The sequence below is a fragment of the Balaenoptera musculus genome, chromosome 11, assembly GCF_009873245.2.
Source record: "Balaenoptera musculus isolate JJ_BM4_2016_0621 chromosome 11, mBalMus1.pri.v3, whole genome shotgun sequence".
NCBI classification, from domain to species: Eukaryota; Metazoa; Chordata; class Mammalia; order Artiodactyla; family Balaenopteridae; genus Balaenoptera; species Balaenoptera musculus.
The window spans coordinates 40,486,035-40,497,623 of record NC_045795.1 but is presented as its reverse complement, the minus strand read 5'-3'; the positions used below and the strand labels follow the sequence as shown (position 1 = coordinate 40,497,623).

Here is an 11,589-nt window from a genome sequence, read left to right as displayed (position 1 = left end):
CCCATTTCACTAGGGAAAGCAGACGGTCAGGCTGCTTCTTGAGCCTCCAGCGTGCTTGGCCCCCCACTGCCCAGCTATGCTCCGGGCTCTGGTTACCTGGCCGTGACCTCCCTTCCTCCCAGCCCTCCCCCACTTCCCCTCTCCCTGCTGGCTGGACTCAGATCCCTGTTCTGGGAAACTTAGAGCTACCAGAGGCTGAGCGGGAGGCCCTTAGCGGGGCAGAGGGGAAGGGACCTCCCCGCAAGACGGCTGGTGAGGGGCAGATGCTGGGTGGACCCAGGGCCTCAGGAGGGTCGGTTCACCTTCCAGTACCTGGTTTCTGCTTTTGTTTTGCTGTTGTAAAGAGCAAGATTCCACGCTGACTTCTCATTCACCCATTTATTTCACATTTTTGAGCCCCCAGTATGTGATCCGAAACACACAGCAGTAAACAAAAGCACCCATGATCTTGTCCTTTCTGTTACGCAATTGGATACGCTGCTCTATTTCTGTTTTCTGACTGCAGCCAAGTTCTCTCCATGGTCATTTTCCTGAAGCTTGGCTTCCCCTGCAAGATACCTGCTGTTCTGCCTTTTTCCAATGCCACCCTGTCTGGGACCCTGTGACACTGGGTCTGGCTCTTATCTCTCCTCCAGGAAATCAGCCCTGACCAGCAGCCAGGCTCTTCCGTGTACTGAACGTTCCAGACTAGCTCTTAGATGTCACCATTTGAAGGCAGAAAATGCCTGGGGCTCATAAGCATACTCCAACTATTTGGGGCCCATCCTCAAGGCAAAGGGGTGGGCTGGTCCCTCCCTGACCTGTCCCCCCCACAGACTCGACTGACCTTTTAGGACACCCCCACCCCAATCCCTGCACTGCTGCCTTCCCCACCAGTTCATCCAGCTCCACATCTTGTGGATTTCACATCACAAACTGGTCCCCTTTGCTCCATCTCTGTGGCCACCACCCTGCTGTCTCCGGCACAATGGCTTCAGTAGCTCCTTGTGCCGTCCTCCCTTCTCCTCAACTCCCACAAGTCATTCTCTCCAGACTGATGTTTTGGAACAATTTGGGTCATGTCATTTACCTGCTTAATACTCTTCAGTGGCTCCTGCTCCTAAGAATAAAGTCCAAATGCCTCCCAGGGCCCAGCTCCCCAGCCCCATCTCGCCTCTGTGGTCCAACCACACCTTGCACAGGGCCTTTGCACCTGCTGTCCCGTCTGCCCGGGATGCCCTTCCTTCACCTCTCTGCCTGGTTAACTCTTCTTCACCCTTCAGATGCCAGCTCAAGCATCACCTCCACCAGGAAGCCCTCCCTGACCTCTCCAACACCGTCACCCACCCAGTACCTTTCTTTAGAAGCACTTATCCCAGATGTGGTCTCACTCTTGTGTGATTATTTGCTCCTGTGTGTTTCCCTTCCTTGAGGACAGTGACTTGGCTCATTTTGTTTCACACTACGCCCCCAGCATGTAGCACAGTGCCAGCCTCCCAGTATGTGTTTGATGAAGGAATGAATGAATGAATGCATGAACTCATTCTGGGTCTCTGGCTTTCACAGCTGGGGGTGCGTGGAGTCATGAGCCTTCGGGGATTTCCTCTTCTCTTCCTGGCCCCGGGCATGGAGTCCTCGGCCTGGTCACTGTGACATCCTTCCTTAGCAGCTCCCCTCATGACCCAGCTTTCTTGTTCTAGAGACAACAACAACCCTCTGTGTTCCAGGACATGTCACCACCCCCTTCCCACAGGGTAAACATCATGGCTGCCACAGATGCTGCTGAGCTGCCCAGGTTCCGGCAAAAGCCCCTCCTCCCTCTTGCTGCACCCAGGCTTGGCATGCCGCCCTCCCCTTCTTCCCCTTTCCCCTCCCTGATCGTGTGGGAGCCTCCAAGACAAGTGTGCAGACCGCCTCCTCCACCCACCGCCCCCGCTCTGTGTGAGGAGCCCCATTTTACAGGCCAGGATGCCGAGGCTCAGAGCAGAGGCACCCTCAGTTGCGTGATCCCCTCCACAGTCTCTCTCTGTCTCCCTCCTTTTCCTGCCTGTCAGTTAGTACCTGGGCTGTCTTGGCTTTTTCTGTCTCTGGTTTTTCTTTTCTTCTCTTGTGTTCTCTTGTTACCTTTTCTGTTTCTGCTGACACTTCTTGTTCTCATTCTGCTGTGTTCAGGCCGTATGTGAGCGTAGTGTGAGTGTGCATGCGTGTGAGTGTGTGCATGTGTGTGTGCATGTGTGTACTTGTGTGTATGTACGAGTGTGTGAGTGTGCATGTGTGTATTTGTGTGTGCATGTGTGTGAGTGTGCATGCCGGTGGGTGCAGGTGAGCATCCAGATGTGGGTGTGTGAGCACGTCGATGGGGGGGAGCACGCTGGGCTGAACAGGTATGTCCGAATTAGTGGGCCTTTGGGATAGGCTTCTCTGGGGAGGGCAGGGGTATGGGATTCTGCCCAGAGACTTGGGCCCTGAGGGACATCACATAGGCCCTGGGTGCCCCAAAGGGAACTGTAGAGCAAGGTCCCAGGCATGAAGCCCCTCGGCTTCCTTTGTGGTTGACGTGTGGATCTCTCTCACCTGTCTCCCCAGTTCTCCCTGAGTCGTCCAGAGCCCCCCCGCTGGGCCCTCTGGGATTTGGCCGCCTCCTCCGTCAGCTGTCAGCTGCCACTCCCTCCCTAGAAAGCCCAGGATAGACCACACGCTGAGAAAGGTCACCGGTCACTGGCAGCTTCTCGCTGTCAGAGGAGGCTGGGCAGCTGGTGACTCTCCCTGGATTGAGTCTGTGCTGGCCTGACTGAGCCCCTCGACCCCACCTGGGACCTTGTAGCCTGGATCCCTTCCCGGGCTCTGCATCAGAGGCTGCCCGGGCTTCTGTTGGGCTCCCAGATGGCTGATGAGCTATGACCCCTGGGGGCGGAGGGCCCCAGGCCACGGCAGCCACTCCACTTCCTCAGCCTCCACTTGACCCAGGGAACCCTGGAATCTGAGGAGATTGCACACAGGAGGGCAGGTGTTAAACCCTGTGTCAGTCGGCTGGGCTCCCTTGACCAGCACACAGCAGGGGTGTCACCTACCAGTCCTGGGAGTAATGTCAGGGGGAGGGGAGAGCGTTGAGGGAGCCACCAGCACGGCCACCACTCAGCAGGGGCAGGGAGCAGTCGGTGGGCACCCGCTCTTCACACGCACACGTTACCTCATTTGACCCTCACATCCAATGTGAGGTTGGGGCCATTATTAACCGCAGTTTACAGCTGAGAAACAGAGGCCCAGAGAGGCCTCATGGCACACAGCTGGTAAGTGGTAGAGCTGGGGTCCCCCGCTCTCATCCGCTATCTTATTCACCAGGCAGCCCCACAATCACACACCGGTGGTGCAGGAACTCATCCCCCGTCGGTGGGGGATGCCCGGGGTGATCCCCCCACTTCCCCAGCCAAGCCCAGAGCCAGGTCTGGGCTGGGGAAGTGGAAGCAGGGAGGTGTCAACCAGTCCCCCCATGGGGACACAGGGAGGGGACCTGGCACAGGGCTGGTTACGTCCCCAGCTCGCATCTGGCTGGGGCTCGGTGAGGACGCCTTCCCCAGACAGTGCTCAAGGGGGTGGATTCTTGTGGGCTGTTAATCCGAGCAAGAGCCAATGGGTGGCACTGAGAACCCCGTTACATGTCAGGACCGCAGCATCTGCCTCCTTTGCCCCTTAACTTTTATGAGGCCTCCCCGGTGGCTGACATCAAAGGCCGTCAGAAGAAGGACCCTGCCCTGCCCTGCCCTGCCCTGAAGCCCGGAGACTTCGCCACCGTTTCTAGGGTGGAGGACTGCCCTCCTGGAGGGCACAGGCTGCCACCTGCTTTCTGGGCATGAGGGGAGGGGCACCGGGGGGCGGTCTGCCCCAGAGCAGCTCCCCAGGAGGTGAACCCACCATTCGTGCCTTTAGTTTTCACAACTTTGTTGGTTCCGCTGGTCAGAGCAATGCTTTACAGAAAGAAATGACCTCTCAGAACATCTGAGCTGGTGGGACCCTCAGAGGCCACCGGCAACAATCTTTTCATTTTACAGGAGAGGAGAGACAAAGCGAGGCTGCAGAGAGATGAAAGGACTTGCCCAGAGTCACACAGCAGCCAATGGAGGAGCCAGACTTGAACCCTCGGCCCGCGCTGCACGCGATGGGGGACTGGTGAAGAGTGTGGACTGAGATGTGGACACACCTCGGTTTGGAGTTCCAGCTCTGCCATTTCCTGGTGATGTGATCTTGGACAAGCATCTTAACCTCACCGAGCCTCAGTTTTCTCATCTGTGAAGTGGGGATAATTTTCTTAGGGTTATTGTGACATTGCAATGACATAGTACAAGTAAAAAAATGTTTAGCACAGTGTTTGACAAAAGGCCCCCCCAAAATGTTGACTATTATTATTATTATAAATGTCAGCAAGTCCTCGTGTGAACTGGGCCTCAGTTGGGGAAGGGAACCACAGTGGTCACACTTTCCAACCCTGAATTCAGACTCATGCCCTGACATGGTTATATGGGGACAGTGGCCCAGAATAGTTGAATCTTAGGCTGTCCCCCCAATGCAGGCCCCATGGGTACCACAGAGGCACATATGAGGTGCTGTGGGAGTGTAAGGAGGGAGAGATTAGTCGTCTTGCCATGGTGGGGTGCACTTCAAGGCATCCAAGCTGGACCTTGAAGGGTGCATAGGAGTCCCGAGGCAGAGAAGTGAATGAAGGAAACAACAAGGGGAAGAGCGTCCACGGAGGCTCGGAGGCCTAGAAGAGCATGGCGTTCCCAGAAGCCTTCAGAGTGGCTGGAGTGGGAGTGGGGGCAGTGAAGAGAGGACCCTTCGTCTCTCCCCACTTTGAGGGGTGTTGCATTTTGACTGTGAAGCCAGGACCATAGTTCCTGGCAAGGGCAACCCTTCATAGCTCACACGAACTTCTGTCATTTCTCAGATAAGGAGCCAGAGGCCCGCCGAGGGGGTGGCCTCCTGGGGACCCGCAGCTGGGTGGGTAGAGCCAGGTGGGGGCCCAGATCCACCCGCTCTCAGGCCAGGGATTGACTTGCAGACGTGGGTGGTGGGAGCTGGGGAGGATTTACTTGGAGAAATGGGATGCACAGGGCGATGGTGCGGGGCTTGCAGGAAGGGCCAGGCTGGGCCTGTAAGAGTGATGGGCAGGGGTGACAGCCGGGGGGCGACTGACACACATTATTTATGGCTGTTTCTCCGCGAGTCCTTCAGGGCCGCAAAGGTAATTGAATAAGTGAGCATGAGCAAACGTGGGCGATCATTTAATTGTGGCAGAAAATGAAGTTGGTTGCAGCTGGGGGCCGCCAGCCCATTGCCGCTGGCCCTGGTTTCTGCTGAGCCGGGCAAGCGGGGCTGGAGCAGCCACCCATCCTTGGCCTGCCCCCATCTGTCCCTGGGAAGCCGACCCCATGCCAGCAGGGCCCAGGGAGGCTGGTGGTCAGGGAGTTTGTTCTTTGGGCAGCCACTCCCTAGGCCCGCTTCTCTGCCCCGGGAAGGCCCTGGAGGCTGCTACAGACAGTGAGGGGCCTGGGAGGACCCAGGAGGGCAGGTTGAATGCCTGGGGCCTGGTGGCAAGAACAGGGGTTCAAATCATGATATTTTCACAGCAATGTCAGCAGACACGTGTAAGGCCCTTGCTAAGTGCCAGGCACTGTTCAAACCACTAATTTTTATCAACTCCAGTTAATCCTCCCATCACCCTACGAGGGAAGTGCTATTGTTATGCCCAAATTGCACAGGTAAGGAAACTGAAGCTCTGGCTCCTGACTCCTGGCCCTGGATTGAGAAGCTCTGAGATTCTGGGGGGCCCGATGGGGGACTACAGCAGTGATCAGGTGAGATGTAGCAGGGGCCTGGCCACGAGGATCCCACAGGGCCCTGTAAGCTTTCTCTCCCTCACCTCTTGCCCTATTTCAGCCTGGCTAGCCACCCACTGCCTGCCCCTCTGGGCAAGACGAGGGCGGAAGACTGGACCCCAGGTTCTGAGGCAGGAGGAGGCCCTTGTAGGCCTGGGCCAGCTCATCCCCAAAGCTCTGGCCCTCTGGGCTTTGTTCCTCTGGTGTCCTTTCCAGCCCTTCTGAGGAAGCAGAGAAAATTAGGCCTGAAATGTGAGAAGCCAGTTCACCTTTCCCAGTGGCGGTGGCAGCAGGGCAGCCACAGTGGCACCAGGGCGATGCCATGAAGGGCAGCCCAGCTGACTGGGGGGCCAGAGCAGGGCTGGGGGCTGGGCTAGACCAGGCGGGTCCCTCGGCTTCCTGCGTTTTATCTGACGACCCCACCTGCTTCTGGCCCCAGTCTTCCCCTCCCTTCCCCTCCACTCCCACGCTGGCACTGGCCCTCATGTCTCACGTGGAGGGCATCCCCATCCTCTCTGTGCACCCGGCCTTCTTGGGGCACAGCCGTCCTCACGCCTCCACCCAGGCTGCGGCAGGGCCGAGCAGTGGGGCAGGGCCGATTGTCCGCCTTGCACTGGATCTCCCCGCCGCCCTGCCTGTGCCTGGAGCTTGGCTGCCCAGATAGCCTTGACCGGCCACCCCATCCACCCTCCTCTCATGACTTCTCTGTCCTCCCTGCTGGTGCAGGTGGCGTGCTCGACGTGGCAGCCGAATTCCCATAGCCTGTTGGCTGCATGGCCGCCTGCAGAATCCATCCCATTCTGAGTTCTGGTGCAGGGATTTGTCTATCTGCTTTCCCCTCACTCCAACCTGCATCCTCTACCCCATGGGGCTGTGAGGTTTTTGAGAGTAGAGGGTCGTGTCTCTTTGCCTTTCATTCATTCGTTTATCCAGGTGGCACCTGCTACATACCAGGCATTGTGCTGGGTCTCAGGGGGTTTACAAAAACGAATCAAAGATGCCCTTGCAGTTGGTCCACATGGTGGAGTGAACACTAGGTCCACAATCCCTACTAAGTGATAGCAAAGGAGTCAAAAGAGGGAGCCACAAGGACAGAGAGGATGAACCAGGAGAGGGCTGTAGGGGAGAGAATCAGTTTTGGGAGATGGAAAGAGACAAACGAGTGGTAACCAACTAATGTCCAGCTTTCTCCACTTTGGAGAAGGCCCGCAGTCAAGGGATTCAACAAGGAACAGGGTGGGGGGCCTCTGAAACGAGGCAGCTTATACACCTGATGCAGGAGGATGGGCTGAAAGCTGAGGAGTGGCAAGACCACATCCCCTCCCCAGCTGGGCTCCAGGGGCTGGCGATGTCCTACTTCTAGATCCGGGGTCTGGACCAGGCCTTGCCTGCAGGGTCAAGGCTCCCACAGACAGAACAAGGGAGAGGGAATACAAGGAGGCCCAATGACTCAAAGCCAAATCCAGAAGAAGCAATCATCATTTTCACATGCATTCCAGTGACAAGCTCTTGTTCCATGCCACTCAACTGTGAAGGAAGGCAAGAAACACAGCCCAGCCAGGTAGCCCCTCTAGCACGTGGAAGGAGGGAAAGCAGATCTTGGTGGCTGCCAGCAGTCTGCCACAAAGGGGTCAAAAAATCTAATTCCCAAGCAGCCTGAGTCAGAAAGCTCTTAAAAGATGACCTCCACCAAAATGAGGAAAGAAACCAAGAAAGAGAGCAACCCAGCACCTGGCAAGCAGGGAATCTAATGTTGGAAGGTGGTGGAGGGGAGGCCCAGGACCTCAAGGTTCTGCAGGCCTGGAGAGCCTTGCAGGTCAGATTACCAAAGGGAGGTGACCACCTTGAGAGGAGATGTTTCTTTTGTTTGTTTGTTTTGTTTTGTTTTGTTTTTTTCTGTGCTGCATGGCTTTCAGGATCTTACTTCCCTGACCAGGAATTGAACCCAGGCCCCGGCAGTGAAAGTGCAGAGTCCTAACCACTGGACCGCCAGGGAATTCCCTTGAGAGGAGGTTAAAGTCTGGTCAGAGAGTCTGGCATATACTGATGACAGTTACACAGAAATCTCAAGGAGCAAACAAACAAAAAGCCTCAAAAGGCAACTTATTAACTTCAGGAAACAAAAAGTTTCCTAGGAGAGAAAATGTAATCCTGAGGCACTATAGGACTCAGATTCAATCATATTTACATGTTGTGACAGGAATGTAAACAGGAGATGCTGATTTAATAAAAATGGTAATAGAAGTATGAGGCAGGAGGGGGAGGGGAAATGGCAATAGATTAGTGAAATCTTAATGGGAAGTAAAATTCTAATCTACAGTAAGAAATCAATAGAGGGACTTCCCTGGTGGTGCAGTGGTTAAGAATCCGCCTGTCAATGCAGGGGACACGGGTTCGAGCCCTGGTCTGGGAAGATTCCACATGCTGCGGAGCAACTGAGCCCGTGCACCACAACTACTGAGCCTGCACGTGAGCCACAAGTACTGAGCCTGCGTGCCACAACTACTGAAGCCCGTGCACCTAGAGCCTGTGCTCCCCAATGAGAGAAGCCACCACAATGAGAAGCCCATGCACCGCAACGAAGACCCAATGCAGCCAAAAATAAAAAAGTAAGCAAATAAACAAATAAATAAATAAGTAAAAGATATCAATAGATAAAACCTAAAATAGAAAAATCACGGACTTCCCTGGTGGCGCAGTGGTTAAGAATCCGCCTGTCAATGCAGGGGACACGGATTCGAGCCCTGGTCCAGGAAGATCCCACATGCCGCAGAGCAACTAAGTCCGTGTGCCACAACTACTGAGCCTGCACTCTAGAGCCCACGAGCCACAACTACTGAGCCCGTGTGTCACAAATACTGAAGCCTGTGTGCCTAGAGCCCGTGCTCCGCAACAAGAGAAGCCACCGCAATGAGAAGCCCACACACCACAATGAAGAGTAGCCCCCGCTTGCCACAACCAGACAAAGCCCGCGTGCAGCAACGAGGACCCAACGCAGCCAAAAATAAAATAAATAAATAAATAAATAAATAAATAAAAAAGAAAAATCACAAATTTGTAGTATCTGCATATTGTGTAGAAATGAGCCAGAAGCAGAAGAAAATGGCCAACAAAGGTGAAAGTAGGCCTGGGGGCGGGGCAGGGGTAGCTTTCTTCATCAGCCATGAAATACTATTTGATTTTTACAATTATGTCCATGTGTTACTTTGATAAAAGTTAAACTTACTTAAAAAGGAGGGGAGGGTGTTTTGCCACAATAAAAAAAAAAAGAAAAGGAAAGGAAAGGAAGAGGCCCCCCAGCATAACGACCTAATGCACCAAGGTGGACCCCCTTGCTCAGCTGAGGCCCGCAGGTGGATCCGGGCAGCTGGGCGGGGCTGTGGATGCAGAGGGCAAGGACACGTGAGGCCCCAGGCTGATGTCAACGTGAGAAGCTAATCCTAGCTAATGGGTTAATCTCTCCGCCTCTCAGATGTCACAAGGGCCTTCAGCTTCCTGCATACGCTCCAAAAATATTCACTGGCTGCAAACAGTGACCCTAAATCAGAAAGCAACTCCTGTGGGATGCAGCTCAGGGCAGCTACTCTGGAGAGGTGTTGGGAGGGGACGGTAGAGACCATTCCATCCTTGCCTTCCCTGGAGGGTCATCTGGGCCCAGAGTCTTCTCTGTTCTGTATTCCATGTCATGCACAGGAGCTGGAGGGTGAGAGCTGGGGGTGGGAGCATGTCCGCACATGTCGTTTCTCATGCACGCACAGGTGTGCACAAGAGCCCACGGATGTGCGGACGTGCGCACATGTGAATGGTGTCTGGTTGGAGGGCTGCGAGTCTGTTCTGTCTGTTCTCACTCCCTGAACCCAGGAGCAGCACTGGGAGGCTTAGCTTCCCTCCCCTGCAGGTGTCTTTAGAGCTGGCCCTCGCCCAATGCTGTGTAGGCAGGGAAGTAAATCCTGAGAAACCCACTCCCCTGCTCTCTCCCTTGGCCTCCTCACGTTTTTTCTTCTCCAGGATGCTATGCATTCTCTCTCTTCTTTCCTTTGACAAACATACTCTTAGGTGAGGCTCTGATGGGTTTGCATTTTTAAAAAGGACACAGTGTTAAGCTAAAGGAATGAATTTTTAATGGTGGAATTTTAGGCCTTTTCCTCTTAGGAGAGGTTTTATTTGTCTTGGCTTTGGTTTGGTTTTGCCAGGGAAGCTTCCCTGTGTCTCTGGAGCCACCCTGAAGCCCCAGGCTCCCTCTTGGATGCTGCTGGACAGGTCACTCTCCCCACGAGTTACCAGAACATTCCCTGGGGTGGGGGTCATTAGCTTCCTCTGGCTCCAAATGGGCCCCCAGCCAGGGAGGGTCTGCTCTCTGATCCTCTGCTCCACCTTCAGCCCGCCCCTTTCCCTCCTGCTCTGCCCTGGTACCACCTCCCCAGAGGGAGGTGAGGGGCGCTCTGGGGGCCAGGAGTGACCTGCATGCCCTCCCGAGGGGCGGGGGCTGGGCAGAGGGCACCGCAGCCACCTCTGAGTCTGGTTGACAGCTGTGACACCTGGGCCTGGCTCCCTTACCTCAGTCTGGGGCAGCAGCTGCCTTCTCTAAGGGGGAGGCCTCAGCAGAGCCAGTGAAGGAATGAATCCCTCACACACCCTCAGCCCCCAACAGCCCACCCGGGGGCTCTGTGCACCAGAGCGGGCTGCAGGGGATGTATTGGGCTCCCCCTCCCTGCCCACTCTCAGAGCCGCCCAATCGCGGGCTGGAGGTCAGGAAGGGAGACGTGCCATCTTTGGGTACGTGGCTGAGTCCCTGCTCCTCCCTGGACCTGGTCTCCTCATCCTCGGTCTCCTCATCCTCATTCTCCTGGCCCCGGGAGGCCCCCAGTGGAGCTGAGGGAGGGCTCGACGCTGGGGGCGGGCATGATGGATGCTGGCAGCCCCCACTGTGGAGATCAGAACAGATGGCCGGGTCAGCTACCCGAGTGACCCTTCTGGTGGCTGTACCCAGAGCTTCGTCTCCTGGGGTGCCAGCATCACTGTTCTGGTCTCCCCAGTCTGCCCAGAGCCCCCTAAGGTCCACCGTGCGTTCAGCCACAGGGCTCCTTATGGGAAACCTTAGAGCCCTCCTTTTCCCATCACCCCTGCCCAGACCACTGGGTGTCAGGACTCTGGCCTGACTTGCCGGACAAGCCTCAGCCTGGGCCAGAAGCAAGGCCGCCTGACTCGGGTATCACTGCTGTCCCCACAGCTAGTGGAGACGTGAGTAGTGACCTCCCTTACTCCTGCTGTGCTGCTGACCCCTGCTGGCCATCCTCACACACCTGGGAGGCCTCCCCTCCCTGCACAGGCATCAAGTGCAGGGTTTGAATACTTCCCGGGACGGGGGGCTCATCACCCCAGGCAGCAGCCTGCTCCAGGCAGAGATGCTTCTGCTTCTTGGACAAGTTCTTTGTAATGAGCTGAAGTCTGAATACTGGTTAATTCCATCTGTTTATACATTTTCATCATCCTCATCATTATCGATACTGTCTATGCACCAGGCACATTGCAAAATGTCAGTTAATCCTTTCAACACCTGTGAAGTTGGTGTCTATATCATCCCCATTATATAGGTGGGAAACCTGAGGTCCAGAGGAAGTGTGTCACCTAAGTATGTCACACAGCCAGGAAGTCACAGAACCTGGGCTTCCAATCCAGAGCCCAGGCCCTTGCCAGCTAGGGATGTGCCCATCCCGCCCCCACTGTCCGCTTGGCC

The 11,589-nt window shown here is 55.6% G+C and overlaps 1 long non-coding RNA gene across 1 annotated transcript; it reads left to right on the top strand.

The window, feature by feature from the left end:
* Positions 1–1,888: 1,888 nt before the first annotated feature.
* LOC118903136 lies at positions 1,889–4,349 on the top strand. The gene is made up of 2 exons (XR_005021726.1): positions 1,889–2,032; positions 4,029–4,349. It is a non-coding gene; the product is annotated as an uncharacterized LOC118903136 (long non-coding RNA).
* Positions 4,350–11,589: the final 7,240 nt, after the last annotated feature.